Raw genomic sequence first — 21,369 nt, 5'->3', positions numbered from 1 at the left:
ACACACGCGAGACAGATATTCGTTTGGTTCGTGCGGCCTCCGACACTCGCGGGAGACGCACCTTGTTATCGTTATCCGGCGCAGGGCTTGCGCGCGGCCGGGCGGCTTGGGGGACTGCGCGGGGTGTGGCAGTGTCGTGCTGGACCGAGGGAAGCGTTCTTACCTGCCTGACACGCGTCGCGCTTCCAGATATTTGCGTAATTCGCACGGTGCATTCTCGGCTGTCCCCTTCCGTCCCGACTTGTCCCGACTTTGCTCGACTGCCGCTCGCTGCCGCTCGGGTCGCGGTCCGTATGACAGCACAAGCACGAGAATCATCTGCGAGATGGGCGCGGGCCGAACCGGCGTGTCCGAGGCGCCGTGTGCGGCCGTTCGGAGCTACCAGAGCAGCTCTGTGCTGCGCCGTGCCGTGGAAAGGTGCGAAAACATGCACACAAGACACAGGCTGTTGGACAAAGTATCCCTCTCTTGTAGCGACGAAAGGTAAATTTTTGTTTACAAATTTGCCTTTGTGCACTGCTACAAAACAATATGCCCTGACGTTTTTCACAACATTTCTGTCACTTCATACTGTTTTGTTATTTCCAGAGACTCTTTGGAAGTCTTCCTTGGCGCACTCTTTTCAAACTGAGTTCCTTAATATCGTATCTTACGATAGTTTAAAATCAGTATGGAAGCATCTTTGTCACATGAGAAAGGTAGCATGAAAAAAGGGCTGGCAGGGGTAGCGACAAGAAAGCAAGAAATGAAGACAGCCAGAGTTCCCAGGCGGTCGCCGATCCGAATACTAACGTTGTTGCTTATCTTCGGTGGTCGGACAGGAACAGGTTTTTTTTAATGTAGTTAGTTTTTGGAATTTAGCGCTCCTACAAAACAGTAGGCTCTGACGCATTTCAAGAGCACATCTGTCGATTCGCAGTGTTTCGTTATTTTCAACGACTTCCTAGCACTCTTCCTCCGCGCTTTCTTGTTCAAACTGAGTTCATTACTGTAATTTCGCATCTTACGTTTAATACAGTAGTTTAAAATGCTTGTGGAAGCATCTTTGTCGCACCTGAGAGTTTGTATGAAAAGAGGGCTGGCAGGTGTAGTGACGTACAATCTAAAAAGAGAGAGGGAGCCAACAGCACCCGGTGTTCCCAGGCGGTCACCCATCCAAGTACTAACCGGGCCCGATGTTGCTTAACTTCGGTGATCGGACGAGAACCGGTGTATTCAACATGGTATGGCCGTTGGCGTCCTTATACTGTAGCTGCACGGCAGAAGAAGGCTTCGCCTCTCCTCCTAACACACGCAATCGCTGTTTTCGGTGGCACATTTGACGCAAAGCACGTCCTTCCACCTCGAAGGCGACGCGCCGCCACGTGGGTCGGACGCACAACACAGCTGCTCGTTGCACCGCCTGTCATTCGTTTGGTTCGTGCGGCCTCCGACACTCGCGGGAGACGCACCTTGTTATCGTTATCCGGCGCAGGGCTTGCGCGCGGCCGGGCGGCTTGGGGACTGCGCGGGGTGTGGCAGTGTCGTGCTGGACCGAGGGAAGCGTTCTTACCTGCCTGACACGCGTCGCGCTTCCAGATATTTGCGTAATTCGCACGGTGCATTCTCGGCTGTCCCCTTCCGTCCCGACTTGTCCCGACTTTGCTCGACTGCCGCTCGCTGCCGCTCGGGTCGCGGTCCGTATGACAGCACAAGCACGAGAATCATCTGCGAGATGGGCGCGGGCCGAACCGGCGTGTCCGAGGCGCCGTGTGCGGCCGTTCGGAGCTACCAGAGCAGCTCTGTGCTGCGCCGTGCCGTGGAAAGGTGCGAAAACATGCACACAAGACACAGGCTGTTGGACAAAGTATCCCTCTCTTGTAGCGACGAAAGGTAAATTTTTGTTTACAAATTTGCCTTTGTGCACTGCTACAAAACAATATGCCCTGACGTTTTTCACAACATTTCTGTCACTTCATACTGTTTTGTTATTTCCAGAGACTCTTTGGAAGTCTTCCTTGGCGCACTCTTTTCAAACTGAGTTCCTTAATATCGTATCTTACGATAGTTTAAAATCAGTATGGAAGCATCTTTGTCACATGAGAAAGGTAGCATGAAAAAAGGGCTGGCAGGGGTAGCGACAAGAAAGCAAGAAATGAAGACAGCCAGAGTTCCCAGGCGGTCGCCGATCCGAATACTAACGTTGTTGCTTATCTTCGGTGGTCGGACAGGAACAGGTTTTTTTTTAATGTAGTTAGTTTTTGGAATTTAGCGCTCCTACAAAACAGTAGGCTCTGACGCATTTCAAGAGCACATCTGTCGATTCGCAGTGTTTCGTTATTTTCAACGACTTCCTAGCACTCTTCCTCCGCGCTTTCTTGTTCAAACTGAGTTCATTACTGTAATTTCGCATCTTACGTTTAATACAGTAGTTTAAAATGCTTGTGGAAGCATCTTTGTCGCACCTGAGAGTTTGTATGAAAAGAGGGCTGGCAGGTGTAGTGACGTACAATCTAAAAAGAGAGAGGGAGCCAACAGCACCCGGTGTTCCCAGGCGGTCACCCATCCAAGTACTAACCGGGCCCGATGTTGCTTAACTTCGGTGATCGGACGAGAACCGGTGTATTCAACATGGTATGGCCGTTGGCGTCCTTATACTGTAGCTGCACGGCAGAAGAAGGCTTCGCCTCTCCTCCTAACACACGCAATCGCTGTTTTCGGTGGCACATTTGACGCAAAGCACGTCCTTCCACCTCGAAGGCGACGCGCCGCCACGTGGGTCGGACGCACAACACAGCTGCTCGTTGCACCGCCTGTCATTCGTTTGGTTCGTGCGGCCTCCGACACTCGCGGGAGACGCACCTTGTTATCGTTATCCGGCGCAGGGCTTGCGCGCGGCCGGGCGGCTTGGGGACTGCGCGGGGTGTGGCAGTGTCGTGCTGGACCGAGGGAAGCGTTCTCACCTGCCTGACACGCGTCGCGCTTCCAGATATTTGCGTAATTCGCACGGTGCATTCTCGGCTGTCCCCTTCCGTCCCGACTTGTCCCGACTTTGCTCGACTGCCGCTCGCTGCCGCTCGGGTCGCGGTCCGTATGACAGCACAAGCACGAGAATCATCTGCGAGATGGGCGCGGGCCGAACCGGCGTGTCCGAGGCGCCGTGTGCGGCCGTTCGGAGCTACCAGAGCAGCTCTGTGCTGCGCCGTGCCGTGGAAAGGTGCGAAAACATGCACACAAGACACAGGCTGTTGGACAAAGTATCCCTCTCTTGTAGCGACGAAAGGTAAATTTTTGTTTACAAATTTGCCTTTGTGCACTGCTACAAAACAATATGCCCTGACGTTTTTCACAACATTTCTGTCACTTCATACTGTTTTGTTATTTCCAGAGACTCTTTGGAAGTCTTCCTTGGCGCACTCTTTTCAAACTGAGTTCCTTAATATCGTATCTTACGATAGTTTAAAATCAGTATGGAAGCATCTTTGTCACATGAGAAAGGTAGCATGAAAAAAGGGCTGGCAGGGGTAGCGACAAGAAAGCAAGAAATGAAGACAGCCAGAGTTCCCAGGCGGTCGCCGATCCGAATACTAACGTTGTTGCTTATCTTCGGTGGTCGGACAGGAACAGGTTTTTTTTTAATGTAGTTAGTTTTTGGAATTTAGCGCTCCTACAAAACAGTAGGCTCTGACGCATTTCAAGAGCACATCTGTCGATTCGCAGTGTTTCGTTATTTTCAACGACTTCCTAGCACTCTTCCTCCGCGCTTTCTTGTTCAAACTGAGTTCATTACTGTAATTTCGCATCTTACGTTTAATACAGTAGTTTAAAATGCTTGTGGAAGCATCTTTGTCGCACCTGAGAGTTTGTATGAAAAGAGGGCTGGCAGGTGTAGTGACGTACAATCTAAAAAGAGAGAGGGAGCCAACAGCACCCGGTGTTCCCAGGCGGTCACCCATCCAAGTACTAACCGGGCCCGATGTTGCTTAACTTCGGTGATCGGACGAGAACCGGTGTATTCAACATGGTATGGCCGTTGGCGTCCTTATACTGTAGCTGCACGGCAGAAGAAGGCTTCGCCTCTCCTCCTAACACACGCAATCGCTGTTTTCGGTGGCACATTTGACGCAAAGCACGTCCTTCCACCTCGAAGGCGACGCGCCGCCACGTGGGTCGGACGCACAACACAGCTGCTCGTTGCACCGCCTGTCATTCGTTTGGTTCGTGCGGCCTCCGACACTCGCGGGAGACGCACCTTGTTATCGTTATCCGGCGCAGGGCTTGCGCGCGGCCGGGCGGCTTGGGGACTGCGCGGGGTGTGGCAGTGTCGTGCTGGACCGAGGGAAGCGTTCTTACCTGCCTGACACGCGTCGCGCTTCCAGATATTTGCGTAATTCGCACGGTGCATTCTCGGCTGTCCCCTTCCGTCCCGACTTGTCCCGACTTTGCTCGACTGCCGCTCGCTGCCGCTCGGGTCGCGGTCCGTATGACAGCACAAGCACGAGAATCATCTGCGAGATGGGCGCGGGCCGAACCGGCGTGTCCGAGGCGCCGTGTGCGGCCGTTCGGAGCTACCAGAGCAGCTCTGTGCTGCGCCGTGCCGTGGAAAGGTGCGAAAACATGCACACAAGACACAGGCTGTTGGACAAAGTATCCCTCTCTTGTAGCGACGAAAGGTAAATTTTTGTTTACAAATTTGCCTTTGTGCACTGCTACAAAACAATATGCCCTGACGTTTTTCACAACATTTCTGTCACTTCATACTGTTTTGTTATTTCCAGAGACTCTTTGGAAGTCTTCCTTGGCGCACTCTTTTCAAACTGAGTTCCTTAATATCGTATCTTACGATAGTTTAAAATCAGTATGGAAGCATCTTTGTCACATGAGAAAGGTAGCATGAAAAAAGGGCTGGCAGGGGTAGCGACAAGAAAGCAAGAAATGAAGACAGCCAGAGTTCCCAGGCGGTCGCCGATCCGAATACTAACGTTGTTGCTTATCTTCGGTGGTCGGACAGGAACAGGTTTTTTTTTAATGTAGTTAGTTTTTGGAATTTAGCGCTCCTACAAAACAGTAGGCTCTGACGCATTTCAAGAGCACATCTGTCGATTCGCAGTGTTTCGTTATTTTCAACGACTTCCTAGCACTCTTCCTCCGCGCTTTCTTGTTCAAACTGAGTTCATTACTGTAATTTCGCATCTTACGTTTAATACAGTAGTTTAAAATGCTTGTGGAAGCATCTTTGTCGCACCTGAGAGTTTGTATGAAAAGAGGGCTGGCAGGTGTAGTGACGTACAATCTAAAAAGAGAGAGGGAGCCAACAGCACCCGGTGTTCCCAGGCGGTCACCCATCCAAGTACTAACCGGGCCCGATGTTGCTTAACTTCGGTGATCGGACGAGAACCGGTGTATTCAACATGGTATGGCCGTTGGCGTCCTTATACTGTAGCTGCACGGCAGAAGAAGGCTTCGCCTCTCCTCCTAACACACGCAATCGCTGTTTTCGGTGGCACATTTGACGCAAAGCACGTCCTTCCACCTCGAAGGCGACGCGCCGCCACGTGGGTCGGACGCACAACACAGCTGCTCGTTGCACCGCCTGTCATTCGTTTGGTTCGTGCGGCCTCCGACACTCGCGGGAGACGCACCTTGTTATCGTTATCCGGCGCAGGGCTTGCGCGCGGCCGGGCGGCTTGGGGACTGCGCGGGGTGTGGCAGTGTCGTGCTGGACCGAGGGAAGCGTTCTCACCTGCCTGACACGCGTCGCGCTTCCAGATATTTGCGTAATTCGCACGGTGCATTCTCGGCTGTCCCCTTCCGTCCCGACTTGTCCCGACTTTGCTCGACTGCCGCTCGCTGCCGCTCGGGTCGCGGTCCGTATGACAGCACAAGCACGAGAATCATCTGCGAGATGGGCGCGGGCCGAACCGGCGTGTCCGAGGCGCCGTGTGCGGCCGTTCGGAGCTACCAGAGCAGCTCTGTGCTGCGCCGTGCCGTGGAAAGGTGCGAAAACATGCACACAAGACACAGGCTGTTGGACAAAGTATCCCTCTCTTGTAGCGACGAAAGGTAAATTTTTGTTTACAAATTTGCCTTTGTGCACTGCTACAAAACAATATGCCCTGACGTTTTTCACAACATTTCTGTCACTTCATACTGTTTTGTTATTTCCAGAGACTCTTTGGAAGTCTTCCTTGGCGCACTCTTTTCAAACTGAGTTCCTTAATATCGTATCTTACGATAGTTTAAAATCAGTATGGAAGCATCTTTGTCACATGAGAAAGGTAGCATGAAAAAAGGGCTGGCAGGGGTAGCGACAAGAAAGCAAGAAATGAAGACAGCCAGAGTTCCCAGGCGGTCGCCGATCCGAATACTAACGTTGTTGCTTATCTTCGGTGGTCGGACAGGAACAGGTTTTTTTTTAATGTAGTTAGTTTTTGGAATTTAGCGCTCCTACAAAACAGTAGGCTCTGACGCATTTCAAGAGCACATCTGTCGATTCGCAGTGTTTCGTTATTTTCAACGACTTCCTAGCACTCTTCCTCCGCGCTTTCTTGTTCAAACTGAGTTCATTACTGTAATTTCGCATCTTACGTTTAATACAGTAGTTTAAAATGCTTGTGGAAGCATCTTTGTCGCACCTGAGAGTTTGTATGAAAAGAGGGCTGGCAGGTGTAGTGACGTACAATCTAAAAAGAGAGAGGGAGCCAACAGCACCCGGTGTTCCCAGGCGGTCACCCATCCAAGTACTAACCGGGCCCGATGTTGCTTAACTTCGGTGATCGGACGAGAACCGGTGTATTCAACATGGTATGGCCGTTGGCGTCCTTATACTGTAGCTGCACGGCAGAAGAAGGCTTCGCCTCTCCTCCTAACACACGCAATCGCTGTTTTCGGTGGCACATTTGACGCAAAGCACGTCCTTCCACCTCGAAGGCGACGCGCCGCCACGTGGGTCGGACGCACAACACAGCTGCTCGTTGCACCGCCTGTCATTCGTTTGGTTCGTGCGGCCTCCGACACTCGCGGGAGACGCACCTTGTTATCGTTATCCGGCGCAGGGCTTGCGCGCGGCCGGGCGGCTTGGGGACTGCGCGGGGTGTGGCAGTGTCGTGCTGGACCGAGGGAAGCGTTCTCACCTGCCTGACACGCGTCGCGCTTCCAGATATTTGCGTAATTCGCACGGTGCATTCTCGGCTGTCCCCTTCCGTCCCGACTTGTCCCGACTTTGCTCGACTGCCGCTCGCTGCCGCTCGGGTCGCGGTCCGTATGACAGCACAAGCACGAGAATCATCTGCGAGATGGGCGCGGGCCGAACCGGCGTGTCCGAGGCGCCGTGTGCGGCCGTTCGGAGCTACCAGAGCAGCTCTGTGCTGCGCCGTGCCGTGGAAAGGTGCGAAAACATGCACACAAGACACAGGCTGTTGGACAAAGTATCCCTCTCTTGTAGCGACGAAAGGTAAATTTTTGTTTACAAATTTGCCTTTGTGCACTGCTACAAAACAATATGCCCTGACGTTTTTCACAACATTTCTGTCACTTCATACTGTTTTGTTATTTCCAGAGACTCTTTGGAAGTCTTCCTTGGCGCACTCTTTTCAAACTGAGTTCCTTAATATCGTATCTTACGATAGTTTAAAATCAGTATGGAAGCATCTTTGTCACATGAGAAAGGTAGCATGAAAAAAGGGCTGGCAGGGGTAGCGACAAGAAAGCAAGAAATGAAGACAGCCAGAGTTCCCAGGCGGTCGCCGATCCGAATACTAACGTTGTTGCTTATCTTCGGTGGTCGGACAGGAACAGGTTTTTTTTTAATGTAGTTAGTTTTTGGAATTTAGCGCTCCTACAAAACAGTAGGCTCTGACGCATTTCAAGAGCACATCTGTCGATTCGCAGTGTTTCGTTATTTTCAACGACTTCCTAGCACTCTTCCTCCGCGCTTTCTTGTTCAAACTGAGTTCATTACTGTAATTTCGCATCTTACGTTTAATACAGTAGTTTAAAATGCTTGTGGAAGCATCTTTGTCGCACCTGAGAGTTTGTATGAAAAGAGGGCTGGCAGGTGTAGTGACGTACAATCTAAAAAGAGAGAGGGAGCCAACAGCACCCGGTGTTCCCAGGCGGTCACCCATCCAAGTACTAACCGGGCCCGATGTTGCTTAACTTCGGTGATCGGACGAGAACCGGTGTATTCAACATGGTATGGCCGTTGGCGTCCTTATACTGTAGCTGCACGGCAGAAGAAGGCTTCGCCTCTCCTCCTAACACACGCAATCGCTGTTTTCGGTGGCACATTTGACGCAAAGCACGTCCTTCCACCTCGAAGGCGACGCGCCGCCACGTGGGTCGGACGCACAACACAGCTGCTCGTTGCACCGCCTGTCATTCGTTTGGTTCGTGCGGCCTCCGACACTCGCGGGAGACGCACCTTGTTATCGTTATCCGGCGCAGGGCTTGCGCGCGGCCGGGCGGCTTGGGGACTGCGCGGGGTGTGGCAGTGTCGTGCTGGACCGAGGGAAGCGTTCTCACCTGCCTGACACGCGTCGCGCTTCCAGATATTTGCGTAATTCGCACGGTGCATTCTCGGCTGTCCCCTTCCGTCCCGACTTGTCCCGACTTTGCTCGACTGCCGCTCGCTGCCGCTCGGGTCGCGGTCCGTATGACAGCACAAGCACGAGAATCATCTGCGAGATGGGCGCGGGCCGAACCGGCGTGTCCGAGGCGCCGTGTGCGGCCGTTCGGAGCTACCAGAGCAGCTCTGTGCTGCGCCGTGCCGTGGAAAGGTGCGAAAACATGCACACAAGACACAGGCTGTTGGACAAAGTATCCCTCTCTTGTAGCGACGAAAGGTAAATTTTTGTTTACAAATTTGCCTTTGTGCACTGCTACAAAACAATATGCCCTGACGTTTTTCACAACATTTCTGTCACTTCATACTGTTTTGTTATTTCCAGAGACTCTTTGGAAGTCTTCCTTGGCGCACTCTTTTCAAACTGAGTTCCTTAATATCGTATCTTACGATAGTTTAAAATCAGTATGGAAGCATCTTTGTCACATGAGAAAGGTAGCATGAAAAAAGGGCTGGCAGGGGTAGCGACAAGAAAGCAAGAAATGAAGACAGCCAGAGTTCCCAGGCGGTCGCCGATCCGAATACTAACGTTGTTGCTTATCTTCGGTGGTCGGACAGGAACAGGTTTTTTTTAATGTAGTTAGTTTTTGGAATTTAGCGCTCCTACAAAACAGTAGGCTCTGACGCATTTCAAGAGCACATCTGTCGATTCGCAGTGTTTCGTTATTTTCAACGACTTCCTAGCACTCTTCCTCCGCGCTTTCTTGTTCAAACTGAGTTCATTACTGTAATTTCGCATCTTACGTTTAATACAGTAGTTTAAAATGCTTGTGGAAGCATCTTTGTCGCACCTGAGAGTTTGTATGAAAAGAGGGCTGGCAGGTGTAGTGACGTACAATCTAAAAAGAGAGAGGGAGCCAACAGCACCCGGTGTTCCCAGGCGGTCACCCATCCAAGTACTAACCGGGCCCGATGTTGCTTAACTTCGGTGATCGGACGAGAACCGGTGTATTCAACATGGTATGGCCGTTGGCGTCCTTATACTGTAGCTGCACGGCAGAAGAAGGCTTCGCCTCTCCTCCTAACACACGCAATCGCTGTTTTCGGTGGCACATTTGACGCAAAGCACGTCCTTCCACCTCGAAGGCGACGCGCCGCCACGTGGGTCGGACGCACAACACAGCTGCTCGTTGCACCGCCTGTCATTCGTTTGGTTCGTGCGGCCTCCGACACTCGCGGGAGACGCACCTTGTTATCGTTATCCGGCGCAGGGCTTGCGCGCGGCCGGGCGGCTTGGGGACTGCGCGGGGTGTGGCAGTGTCGTGCTGGACCGAGGGAAGCGTTCTTACCTGCCTGACACGCGTCGCGCTTCCAGATATTTGCGTAATTCGCACGGTGCATTCTCGGCTGTCCCCTTCCGTCCCGACTTGTCCCGACTTTGCTCGACTGCCGCTCGCTGCCGCTCGGGTCGCGGTCCGTATGACAGCACAAGCACGAGAATCATCTGCGAGATGGGCGCGGGCCGAACCGGCGTGTCCGAGGCGCCGTGTGCGGCCGTTCGGAGCTACCAGAGCAGCTCTGTGCTGCGCCGTGCCGTGGAAAGGTGCGAAAACATGCACACAAGACACAGGCTGTTGGACAAAGTATCCCTCTCTTGTAGCGACGAAAGGTAAATTTTTGTTTACAAATTTGCCTTTGTGCACTGCTACAAAACAATATGCCCTGACGTTTTTCACAACATTTCTGTCACTTCATACTGTTTTGTTATTTCCAGAGACTCTTTGGAAGTCTTCCTTGGCGCACTCTTTTCAAACTGAGTTCCTTAATATCGTATCTTACGATAGTTTAAAATCAGTATGGAAGCATCTTTGTCACATGAGAAAGGTAGCATGAAAAAAGGGCTGGCAGGGGTAGCGACAAGAAAGCAAGAAATGAAGACAGCCAGAGTTCCCAGGCGGTCGCCGATCCGAATACTAACGTTGTTGCTTATCTTCGGTGGTCGGACAGGAACAGGTTTTTTTTTAATGTAGTTAGTTTTTGGAATTTAGCGCTCCTACAAAACAGTAGGCTCTGACGCATTTCAAGAGCACATCTGTCGATTCGCAGTGTTTCGTTATTTTCAACGACTTCCTAGCACTCTTCCTCCGCGCTTTCTTGTTCAAACTGAGTTCATTACTGTAATTTCGCATCTTACGTTTAATACAGTAGTTTAAAATGCTTGTGGAAGCATCTTTGTCGCACCTGAGAGTTTGTATGAAAAGAGGGCTGGCAGGTGTAGTGACGTACAATCTAAAAAGAGAGAGGGAGCCAACAGCACCCGGTGTTCCCAGGCGGTCACCCATCCAAGTACTAACCGGGCCCGATGTTGCTTAACTTCGGTGATCGGACGAGAACCGGTGTATTCAACATGGTATGGCCGTTGGCGTCCTTATACTGTAGCTGCACGGCAGAAGAAGGCTTCGCCTCTCCTCCTAACACACGCAATCGCTGTTTTCGGTGGCACATTTGACGCAAAGCACGTCCTTCCACCTCGAAGGCGACGCGCCGCCACGTGGGTCGGACGCACAACACAGCTGCTCGTTGCACCGCCTGTCATTCGTTTGGTTCGTGCGGCCTCCGACACTCGCGGGAGACGCACCTTGTTATCGTTATCCGGCGCAGGGCTTGCGCGCGGCCGGGCGGCTTGGGGACTGCGCGGGGTGTGGCAGTGTCGTGCTGGACCGAGGGAAGCGTTCTCACCTGCCTGACACGCGTCGCGCTTCCAGATATTTGCGTAATTCGCACGGTGCATTCTCGGCTGTCCCCTTCCGTCCCGACTTGTCCCGACTTTGCTCGACTGCCGCTCGCTGCCGCTCGGGTCGCGGTCCGTATGACAGCACAAGCACGAGAATCATCTGCGAGATGGGCGCGGGCCGAACCGGCGTGTCCGAGGCGCCGTGTGCGGCCGTTCGGAGCTACCAGAGCAGCTCTGTGCTGCGCCGTGCCGTGGAAAGGTGCGAAAACATGCACACAAGACACAGGCTGTTGGACAAAGTATCCCTCTCTTGTAGCGACGAAAGGTAAATTTTTGTTTACAAATTTGCCTTTGTGCACTGCTACAAAACAATATGCCCTGACGTTTTTCACAACATTTCTGTCACTTCATACTGTTTTGTTATTTCCAGAGACTCTTTGGAAGTCTTCCTTGGCGCACTCTTTTCAAACTGAGTTCCTTAATATCGTATCTTACGATAGTTTAAAATCAGTATGGAAGCATCTTTGTCACATGAGAAAGGTAGCATGAAAAAAGGGCTGGCAGGGGTAGCGACAAGAAAGCAAGAAATGAAGACAGCCAGAGTTCCCAGGCGGTCGCCGATCCGAATACTAACGTTGTTGCTTATCTTCGGTGGTCGGACAGGAACAGGTTTTTTTTTAATGTAGTTAGTTTTTGGAATTTAGCGCTCCTACAAAACAGTAGGCTCTGACGCATTTCAAGAGCACATCTGTCGATTCGCAGTGTTTCGTTATTTTCAACGACTTCCTAGCACTCTTCCTCCGCGCTTTCTTGTTCAAACTGAGTTCATTACTGTAATTTCGCATCTTACGTTTAATACAGTAGTTTAAAATGCTTGTGGAAGCATCTTTGTCGCACCTGAGAGTTTGTATGAAAAGAGGGCTGGCAGGTGTAGTGACGTACAATCTAAAAAGAGAGAGGGAGCCAACAGCACCCGGTGTTCCCAGGCGGTCACCCATCCAAGTACTAACCGGGCCCGATGTTGCTTAACTTCGGTGATCGGACGAGAACCGGTGTATTCAACATGGTATGGCCGTTGGCGTCCTTATACTGTAGCTGCACGGCAGAAGAAGGCTTCGCCTCTCCTCCTAACACACGCAATCGCTGTTTTCGGTGGCACATTTGACGCAAAGCACGTCCTTCCACCTCGAAGGCGACGCGCCGCCACGTGGGTCGGACGCACAACACAGCTGCTCGTTGCACCGCCTGTCATTCGTTTGGTTCGTGCGGCCTCCGACACTCGCGGGAGACGCACCTTGTTATCGTTATCCGGCGCAGGGCTTGCGCGCGGCCGGGCGGCTTGGGGACTGCGCGGGGTGTGGCAGTGTCGTGCTGGACCGAGGGAAGCGTTCTTACCTGCCTGACACGCGTCGCGCTTCCAGATATTTGCGTAATTCGCACGGTGCATTCTCGGCTGTCCCCTTCCGTCCCGACTTGTCCCGACTTTGCTCGACTGCCGCTCGCTGCCGCTCGGGTCGCGGTCCGTATGACAGCACAAGCACGAGAATCATCTGCGAGATGGGCGCGGGCCGAACCGGCGTGTCCGAGGCGCCGTGTGCGGCCGTTCGGAGCTACCAGAGCAGCTCTGTGCTGCGCCGTGCCGTGGAAAGGTGCGAAAACATGCACACAAGACACAGGCTGTTGGACAAAGTATCCCTCTCTTGTAGCGACGAAAGGTAAATTTTTGTTTACAAATTTGCCTTTGTGCACTGCTACAAAACAATATGCCCTGACGTTTTTCACAACATTTCTGTCACTTCATACTGTTTTGTTATTTCCAGAGACTCTTTGGAAGTCTTCCTTGGCGCACTCTTTTCAAACTGAGTTCCTTAATATCGTATCTTACGATAGTTTAAAATCAGTATGGAAGCATCTTTGTCACATGAGAAAGGTAGCATGAAAAAAGGGCTGGCAGGGGTAGCGACAAGAAAGCAAGAAATGAAGACAGCCAGAGTTCCCAGGCGGTCGCCGATCCGAATACTAACGTTGTTGCTTATCTTCGGTGGTCGGACAGGAACAGGTTTTTTTTTTAATGTAGTTAGTTTTTGGAATTTAGCGCTCCTACAAAACAGTAGGCTCTGACGCATTTCAAGAGCACATCTGTCGATTCGCAGTGTTTCGTTATTTTCAACGACTTCCTAGCACTCTTCCTCCGCGCTTTCTTGTTCAAACTGAGTTCATTACTGTAATTTCGCATCTTACGTTTAATACAGTAGTTTAAAATGCTTGTGGAAGCATCTTTGTCGCACCTGAGAGTTTGTATGAAAAGAGGGCTGGCAGGTGTAGTGACGTACAATCTAAAAAGAGAGAGGGAGCCAACAGCACCCGGTGTTCCCAGGCGGTCACCCATCCAAGTACTAACCGGGCCCGATGTTGCTTAACTTCGGTGATCGGACGAGAACCGGTGTATTCAACATGGTATGGCCGTTGGCGTCCTTATACTGTAGCTGCACGGCAGAAGAAGGCTTCGCCTCTCCTCCTAACACACGCAATCGCTGTTTTCGGTGGCACATTTGACGCAAAGCACGTCCTTCCACCTCGAAGGCGACGCGCCGCCACGTGGGTCGGACGCACAACACAGCTGCTCGTTGCACCGCCTGTCATTCGTTTGGTTCGTGCGGCCTCCGACACTCGCGGGAGACGCACCTTGTTATCGTTATCCGGCGCAGGGCTTGCGCGCGGCCGGGCGGCTTGGGGACTGCGCGGGGTGTGGCAGTGTCGTGCTGGACCGAGGGAAGCGTTCTTACCTGCCTGACACGCGTCGCGCTTCCAGATATTTGCGTAATTCGCACGGTGCATTCTCGGCTGTCCCCTTCCGTCCCGACTTGTCCCGACTTTGCTCGACTGCCGCTCGCTGCCGCTCGGGTCGCGGTCCGTATGACAGCACAAGCACGAGAATCATCTGCGAGATGGGCGCGGGCCGAACCGGCGTGTCCGAGGCGCCGTGTGCGGCCGTTCGGAGCTACCAGAGCAGCTCTGTGCTGCGCCGTGCCGTGGAAAGGTGCGAAAACATGCACACAAGACACAGGCTGTTGGACAAAGTATCCCTCTCTTGTAGCGACGAAAGGTAAATTTTTGTTTACAAATTTGCCTTTGTGCACTGCTACAAAACAATATGCCCTGACGTTTTTCACAACATTTCTGTCACTTCATACTGTTTTGTTATTTCCAGAGACTCTTTGGAAGTCTTCCTTGGCGCACTCTTTTCAAACTGAGTTCCTTAATATCGTATCTTACGATAGTTTAAAATCAGTATGGAAGCATCTTTGTCACATGAGAAAGGTAGCATGAAAAAAGGGCTGGCAGGGGTAGCGACAAGAAAGCAAGAAATGAAGACAGCCAGAGTTCCCAGGCGGTCGCCGATCCGAATACTAACGTTGTTGCTTATCTTCGGTGGTCGGACAGGAACAGGTTTTTTTTAATGTAGTTAGTTTTTGGAATTTAGCGCTCCTACAAAACAGTAGGCTCTGACGCATTTCAAGAGCACATCTGTCGATTCGCAGTGTTTCGTTATTTTCAACGACTTCCTAGCACTCTTCCTCCGCGCTTTCTTTTTCAAACTGAGTTCATTACTGTAATTTCGCATCTTACGTTTAATACAGTAGTTTAAAATGCTTGTGGAAGCATCTTTGTCGCACCTGAGAGTTTGTATGAAAAGAGGGCTGGCAGGTGTAGTGACGTACAATCTAAAAAGAGAGAGGGAGCCAACAGCACCCGGTGTTCCCAGGCGGTCACCCATCCAAGTACTAACCGGGCCCGATGTTGCTTAACTTCGGTGATCGGACGAGAACCGGTGTATTCAACATGGTATGGCCGTTGGCGTCCTTATACTGTAGCTGCACGGCAGAAGAAGGCTTCGCCTCTCCTCCTAACACACGCAATCGCTGTTTTCGGTGGCACATTTGACGCAAAGCACGTCCTTCCACCTCGAAGGCGACGCGCCGCCACGTGGGTCGGACGCACAACACAGCTGCTCGTTGCACCGCCTGTCATTCGTTTGGTTCGTGCGGCCTCCGACACTCGCGGGAGACGCACCTTGTTATCGTTATCCGGCGCAGGGCTTGCGCGCGGCCGGGCGGCTTGGGGACTGCGCGGGGTGTGGCAGTGTCGTGCTGGACCGAGGGAAGCGTTCTCACCTGCCTGACACGCGTCGCGCTTCCAGATATTTGCGTAATTCGCACGGTGCATTCTCGGCTGTCCCCTTCCGTCCCGACTTGTCCCGACTTTGCTCGACTGCCGCTCGCTGCCGCTCGGGTCGCGGTCCGTATGACAGCACAAGCACGAGAATCATCTGCGAGATGGGCGCGGGCCGAACCGGCGTGTCCGAGGCGCCGTGTGCGGCCGTTCGGAGCTACCAGAGCAGCTCTGTGCTGCGCCGTGCCGTGGAAAGGTGCGAAAACATGCACACAAGACACAGGCTGTTGGACAAAGTATCCCTCTCTTGTAGCGACGAAAGGTAAATTTTTGTTTACAAATTTGCCTTTGTGCACTGCTACAAAACAATATGCCCTGACGTTTTTCACAACATTTCTGTCACTTCATACTGTTTTGTTATTTCCAGAGACTCTTTGGAAGTCTTCCTTGGCGCACTCTTTTCAAACTGAGTTCCTTAATATCGTATCTTACGATAGTTTAAAATCAGTATGGAAGCATCTTTGTCACATGAGAAAGGTAGCATGAAAAAAGGGCTGGCAGGGGTAGCGACAAGAAAGCAAGAAATGAAGACAGCCAGAGTTCCCAGGCGGTCGCCGATCCGAATACTAACGTTGTTGCTTATCTTCGGTGGTCGGACAGGAACAGGTTTTTTTTTAATGTAGTTAGTTTTTGGAATTTAGCGCTCCTACAAAACAGTAGGCTCTGACGCATTTCAAGAGCACATCTGTCGATTCGCAGTGTTTCGTTATTTTCAACGACTTCCTAGCACTCTTCCTCCGCGCTTTCTTGTTCAAACTGAGTTCATTACTGTAATTTCGCATCTTACGTTTAATACAGTAGTTTAAAATGCTTGTGGAAGCATCTTTGTCGCACCTGAGAGTTTGTATGAAAAGAGGGCTGGCAGGTGTAGTGACGTACAATCTAAAAAGAGAGAGGGAGCCAACAGCACCCGGTGTTCCCAGGCGGTCACCCATCCAAGTACTAACCGGGCCCGATGTTGCTTAACTTCGGTGATCGGACGAGAACCGGTGTATTCAACATGGTATGGCCGTTGGCGTCCTTATACTGTAGCTGCACGGCAGAAGAAGGCTTCGCCTCTCCTCCTAACACACGCAATCGCTGTTTTCGGTGGCACATTTGACGCAAAGCACGTCCTTCCACCTCGAAGGCGACGCGCCGCCACGTGGGTCGGACGCACAACACAGCTGCTCGTTGCACCGCCTGTCATTCGTTTGGTTCGTGCGGCCTCCGACACTCGCGGGAGACGCACCTTGTTATCGTTATCCGGCGCAGGGCTTGCGCGCGGCCGGGCGGCTTGGGGACTGCGCGGGGTGTGGCAGTGTCGTGCTGGACCGAGGGAAGCGTTCTTACCTGCCTGACACGCGTCGCGCTTCCAGATATTTGCGTAATTCGCACGGTGCATTCTCGGCTGTCCCCTTCCGTCCCGACTTGTCCCGACTTTGCTCGACTGCCGCTCGCTGCCGCTCGGGTCGCGGTCCGTATGACAGCACAAGCACGAGAATCATCTGCGAGATGGGCGCGGGCCGAACCGGCGTGTCCGAGGCGCCGTGTGCGGCCGTTCGGAGCTACCAGAGCAGCTCTGTGCTGCGCCGTGCCGTGGAAAGGTGCGAAAACATGCACACAAGACACAGGCTGTTGGACAAAGTATCCCTCTCTTGTAGCGACGAAAGGTAAATTTTTGTTTACAAATTTGCCTTTGTGCACTGCTACAAAACAATATGCCCTGACGTTTTTCACAACATTTCTGTCACTTCATACTGTTTTGTTATTTCCAGAGACTCTTTGGAAGTCTTCCTTGGCGCACTCTTTTCAAACTGAGTTCCTTAATATCGTATCTTACGATAGTTTAAAATCAGTATGGAAGCATCTTTGTCACATGAGAAAGGTAGCATGAAAAAAGGGCTGGCAGGGGTAGCGACAAGAAAGCAAGAAATGAAGACAGCCAGAGTTCCCAGGCGGTCGCCGATCCGAATACTAACGTTGTTGCTTATCTTCGGTGGTCGGACAGGAACAGGTTTTTTTTAATGTAGTTAGTTTTTGGAATTTAGCGCTCCTACAAAACAGTAGGCTCTGACGCATTTCAAGAGCACATCTGTCGATTCGCAGTGTTTCGTTATTTTCAACGACTTCCTAGCACTCTTCCTCCGCGCTTTCTTGTTCAAACTGAGTTCATTACTGTAATTTCGCATCTTACGTTTAATACAGTAGTTTAAAATGCTTGTGGAAGCATCTTTGTCGCACCTGAGAGTTTGTATGAAAAGAGGGCTGGCAGGTGTAGTGACGTACAATCTAAAAAGAGAGAGGGAGCCAACAGCACCCGGTGTTCCCAGGCGGTCACCCATCCAAGTACTAACCGGGCCCGATGTTGCTTAACTTCGGTGATCGGACGAGAACCGGTGTATTCAACATGGTATGGCCGTTGGCGTCCTTATACTGTAGCTGCACGGCAGAAGAAGGCTTCGCCTCTCCTCCTAACACACGCAATCGCTGTTTTCGGTGGCACATTTGACGCAAAGCACGTCCTTCCACCTCGAAGGCGACGCGCCGCCACGTGGGTCGGACGCACAACACAGCTGCTCGTTGCACCGCCTGTCATTCGTTTGGTTCGTGCGGCCTCCGACACTCGCGGGAGACGCACCTTGTTATCGTTATCCGGCGCAGGGCTTGCGCGCGGCCGGGCGGCTTGGGGACTGCGCGGGGTGTGGCAGTGTCGTGCTGGACCGAGGGAAGCGTTCTCACCTGCCTGACACGCGTCGCGCTTCCAGATATTTGCGTAATTCGCACGGTGCATTCTCGGCTGTCCCCTTCCGTCCCGACTTGTCCCGACTTTGCTCGACTGCCGCTCGCTGCCGCTCGGGTCGCGGTCCGTATGACAGCACAAGCACGAGAATCATCTGCGAGATGGGCGCGGGCCGAACCGGCGTGTCCGAGGCGCCGTGTGCGGCCGTTCGGAGCTACCAGAGCAGCTCTGTGCTGCGCCGTGCCGTGGAAAGGTGCGAAAACATGCACACAAGACACAGGCTGTTGGACAAAGTATCCCTCTCTTGTAGCGACGAAAGGTAAATTTTTGTTTACAAATTTGCCTTTGTGCACTGCTACAAAACAATATGCCCTGACGTTTTTCACAACATTTCTGTCACTTCATACTGTTTTGTTATTTCCAGAGACTCTTTGGAAGTCTTCCTTGGCGCACTCTTTTCAAACTGAGTTCCTTAATATCGTATCTTACGATAGTTTAAAATCAGTATGGAAGCATCTTTGTCACATGAGAAAGGTAGCATGAAAAAAGGGCTGGCAGGGGTAGCGACAAGAAAGCAAGAAATGAAGACAGCCAGAGTTCCCAGGCGGTCGCCGATCCGAATACTAACGTTGTTGCTTATCTTCGGTGGTCGGACAGGAACAGGTTTTTTTTTAATGTAGTTAGTTTTTGGAATTTAGCGCTCCTACAAAACAGTAGGCTCTGACGCATTTCAAGAGCACATCTGTCGATTCGCAGTGTTTCGTTATTTTCAACGACTTCCTAGCACTCTTCCTCCGCGCTTTCTTGTTCAAACTGAGTTCATTACTGTAATTTCGCATCTTACGTTTAATACAGTAGTTTAAAATGCTTGTGGAAGCATCTTTGTCGCACCTGAGAGTTTGTATGAAAAGAGGGCTGGCAGGTGTAGTGACGTACAATCTAAAAAGAGAGAGGGAGCCAACAGCACCTTTTTTTTTTTTTTTTTTTTTTTTTAAAGAGGGCTGACCGGTGTAGCGACGTAAAAAGGAAAAAATGAGAGGGAGCCAACAGCACCTCTTTTTTTTTTTTTTTTTTTTTCCCTTTTCTTTTTTTTGTTCTTTTTTTTTTTTTTTTTCTTTTTTTTTTTTTTAAAAAATTGGCCACTGGACGCCGCTGCAGCCTGCCGTGACAGTGTTCCAGAGCAACGACAACCCTCCAATGCAACAGTCACTCTGCATCCGCCAAAAAAAAGGAGATTCTACCGGACAAAAATTAAGTCCCAAGAAAAAACGTCTCCGCTAACGTTCGATGGATGGGACATAAAGAATAAAAACTAAACGTCGACGCACAGTAACAGGAGGGAATCCAACATTCAGGCACTCACCAACTGTGATAAATTTATCTCCCTGATACTGTCTCCTCACGCGTCGCGAGAAAATAAAAACAAAAACAACACGGGAAAAAAATCAAAGGAAAGAAAACAGAAAAGAACTGTGACGGACAAAACTCCATTCACAGAACTGTATGTCATTATGACGTTTTCGCTAATGTACGGTCCATATAAACACAGCTTTACCGTGCCATAAATCATTATCCAAGAAGCCAAGTCCGATGACATGCAAGGGTTCGTCATATCACGTCAACATTAGTATTATCATTACTGCCAGATAGGAAAAGTAGAAATGTCAAGATCGGGTATGCAGTCTCATAGGGTAAGTGACAATTTGGTGAACGCATGGGCTAAAGCGACATGCAAAAAATTGGCATAAGTCAGGGAATAAGCCGGTCGACCAAGTGTCTGACGATGTTCCGCCCACAGGTAAGACAGAAAATCGACAGCATCAGTCAATTTCAGGGTGAAAATACAAAAAATCGTATGTCCCAAAATCCAAAGTGTGGCATTTCGTTTGGCGGCCGGATAAGCTGCGCACTGAGGCACGATGGCGTCCAAGGCCGTCACCTGCCGCCTGTCCACCCTGTTGATTAAGCGCACCATGTCACACGCAATATCCCAAACAACACGGAATTTTCGACACTCGAATCGGTGTTCGATGGTGTCCTCCTCAGGACACGAATCACAGACACCTGAAGAAATCAGATCGATAGAGTGCAGCTTAGCGTTAGTTGGAAATGTGCGGTTGACCACTTTATACCACGTCGCGTGAACGTGGGCCGGAATGACGGCGGCGGCGAGGTTTCTCCACACCACCTTCCAGTCATGCTGAGGTAGCCGATACTCCCATTTATTCCTGCTTGGCGAGCCCCGAAGAGCGCGAAGAATGTCACCGACATTGCACGCACGGACATCACCAAGCACTAGATAGCTGTTATTAATATAATACCGGCGTACGAAGTTCAAGGTGTACGGAATATGACCGACCGAGACCGGAGCAATCACAGATGGTGGGCGATATGCATTGAACAAGGCAGCCGTCGGACTGCACGGCCCCTTGTCAATCACCACCGTTGTCCGCTTCACGAAGAGCGCCGCGCACTTGTGGCGAAAATCAACTAAACCCAGCCCCCCCTCCGCCAGACTCAAGGTACAGGTTGCCAGGGAGACCTTAAAAATGTCACCCTTCCACAGCAACCAATAGACCGCCTGTTGAATGGCCCTTTCCAGCTGTTTCGGCACAGGTAGGACTTGTGCCAGATACCACGCTTTTGCCAAAATCTGCGTGTTGATAAGAGCCACCCGTTGACGGAGCGCCAAATTCCGAGAGGCATACAATTTTGCAACAGCCCGAACCTTGTACAGCGTGGACCGCCAATTAAGAGCTTCCATACGCTGCGTATTGTCAGTCAGAATGACACCGAGAACCGTCTGCCGTTGCTTGACACAAAACCAGTCGCCGTGGACAGTACGCAGTCGAGGTGTAAGAGGGAGCAAAACAGTTTTCCGAGGATTGACGACAGCCCCCGTTGCTCTCTCGAATCGCTGCAAAACACCATGCAGCCTGTCAATGTCCTCTGGCTGGTCAAGGAACACGCCGAGGTCGTCGGCATACGCCCTGCAGATCAGCTGATCGTCACCAATGCGAATGCCTCGGCAATCCTGGGCGATACAGCGGAGGAGCGGATCCAACGCCAAAGCGAAGAGCGACATTGACAAGGGGCAACCCTGACGAACTGAACGGCTAATCGGAATCACACGACTGG

At 51.5% G+C, this 21,369-nt stretch overlaps 13 non-coding genes across 13 annotated transcripts; all 13 read right to left on the bottom strand.

The window, feature by feature from the left end:
* Positions 1–1,118: 1,118 nt before the first annotated feature.
* LOC126331510 (5S ribosomal RNA) lies at positions 1,119–1,237 on the bottom strand. The gene has a single exon (XR_007563308.1). It is a non-coding gene; the product is annotated as a 5S ribosomal RNA (ribosomal RNA).
* A 1,271-nt stretch (positions 1,238–2,508) lies between these two features.
* On the bottom strand, positions 2,509–2,627 carry LOC126331509 (5S ribosomal RNA). The gene has a single exon (XR_007563307.1). It is a non-coding gene; the product is annotated as a 5S ribosomal RNA (ribosomal RNA).
* A 1,271-nt stretch (positions 2,628–3,898) lies between these two features.
* LOC126331506 (5S ribosomal RNA) lies at positions 3,899–4,017 on the bottom strand. Its single transcript, XR_007563305.1, has one exon. It is a non-coding gene; the product is annotated as a 5S ribosomal RNA (ribosomal RNA).
* Positions 4,018–5,288: 1,271 nt separating this feature from the next.
* Positions 5,289–5,407, bottom strand: LOC126331505 (5S ribosomal RNA). Its single transcript, XR_007563304.1, has one exon. It is a non-coding gene; the product is annotated as a 5S ribosomal RNA (ribosomal RNA).
* A 1,271-nt stretch (positions 5,408–6,678) lies between these two features.
* On the bottom strand, positions 6,679–6,797 carry LOC126331504 (5S ribosomal RNA). The gene has a single exon (XR_007563303.1). It is a non-coding gene; the product is annotated as a 5S ribosomal RNA (ribosomal RNA).
* Positions 6,798–8,068: 1,271 nt separating this feature from the next.
* LOC126331503 (5S ribosomal RNA) lies at positions 8,069–8,187 on the bottom strand. The gene has a single exon (XR_007563302.1). It is a non-coding gene; the product is annotated as a 5S ribosomal RNA (ribosomal RNA).
* Positions 8,188–9,457: 1,270 nt separating this feature from the next.
* Positions 9,458–9,576, bottom strand: LOC126331502 (5S ribosomal RNA). The gene has a single exon (XR_007563301.1). It is a non-coding gene; the product is annotated as a 5S ribosomal RNA (ribosomal RNA).
* A 1,271-nt stretch (positions 9,577–10,847) lies between these two features.
* On the bottom strand, positions 10,848–10,966 carry LOC126331501 (5S ribosomal RNA). The gene has a single exon (XR_007563300.1). It is a non-coding gene; the product is annotated as a 5S ribosomal RNA (ribosomal RNA).
* A 1,271-nt stretch (positions 10,967–12,237) lies between these two features.
* LOC126331500 (5S ribosomal RNA) lies at positions 12,238–12,356 on the bottom strand. Its single transcript, XR_007563299.1, has one exon. It is a non-coding gene; the product is annotated as a 5S ribosomal RNA (ribosomal RNA).
* Positions 12,357–13,628: 1,272 nt separating this feature from the next.
* On the bottom strand, positions 13,629–13,747 carry LOC126331499 (5S ribosomal RNA). Its single transcript, XR_007563298.1, has one exon. It is a non-coding gene; the product is annotated as a 5S ribosomal RNA (ribosomal RNA).
* Positions 13,748–15,017: 1,270 nt separating this feature from the next.
* Positions 15,018–15,136, bottom strand: LOC126331498 (5S ribosomal RNA). Its single transcript, XR_007563297.1, has one exon. It is a non-coding gene; the product is annotated as a 5S ribosomal RNA (ribosomal RNA).
* A 1,271-nt stretch (positions 15,137–16,407) lies between these two features.
* Positions 16,408–16,526, bottom strand: LOC126331497 (5S ribosomal RNA). Its single transcript, XR_007563296.1, has one exon. It is a non-coding gene; the product is annotated as a 5S ribosomal RNA (ribosomal RNA).
* Positions 16,527–17,796: 1,270 nt separating this feature from the next.
* On the bottom strand, positions 17,797–17,915 carry LOC126331495 (5S ribosomal RNA). The gene has a single exon (XR_007563294.1). It is a non-coding gene; the product is annotated as a 5S ribosomal RNA (ribosomal RNA).
* Between the last annotated feature and the right edge of the window lie 3,454 nt (positions 17,916–21,369).

The sequence above is a fragment of the Schistocerca gregaria genome, unplaced genomic scaffold (genome assembly GCF_023897955.1).
Source record: "Schistocerca gregaria isolate iqSchGreg1 unplaced genomic scaffold, iqSchGreg1.2 ptg001374l, whole genome shotgun sequence".
NCBI lineage: Eukaryota > Metazoa > Arthropoda > Insecta > Orthoptera > Acrididae > Schistocerca > Schistocerca gregaria.
Note: the sequence above shows the minus strand (reverse complement) of the source record. Positions and strands in the feature narration are given on the sequence as shown.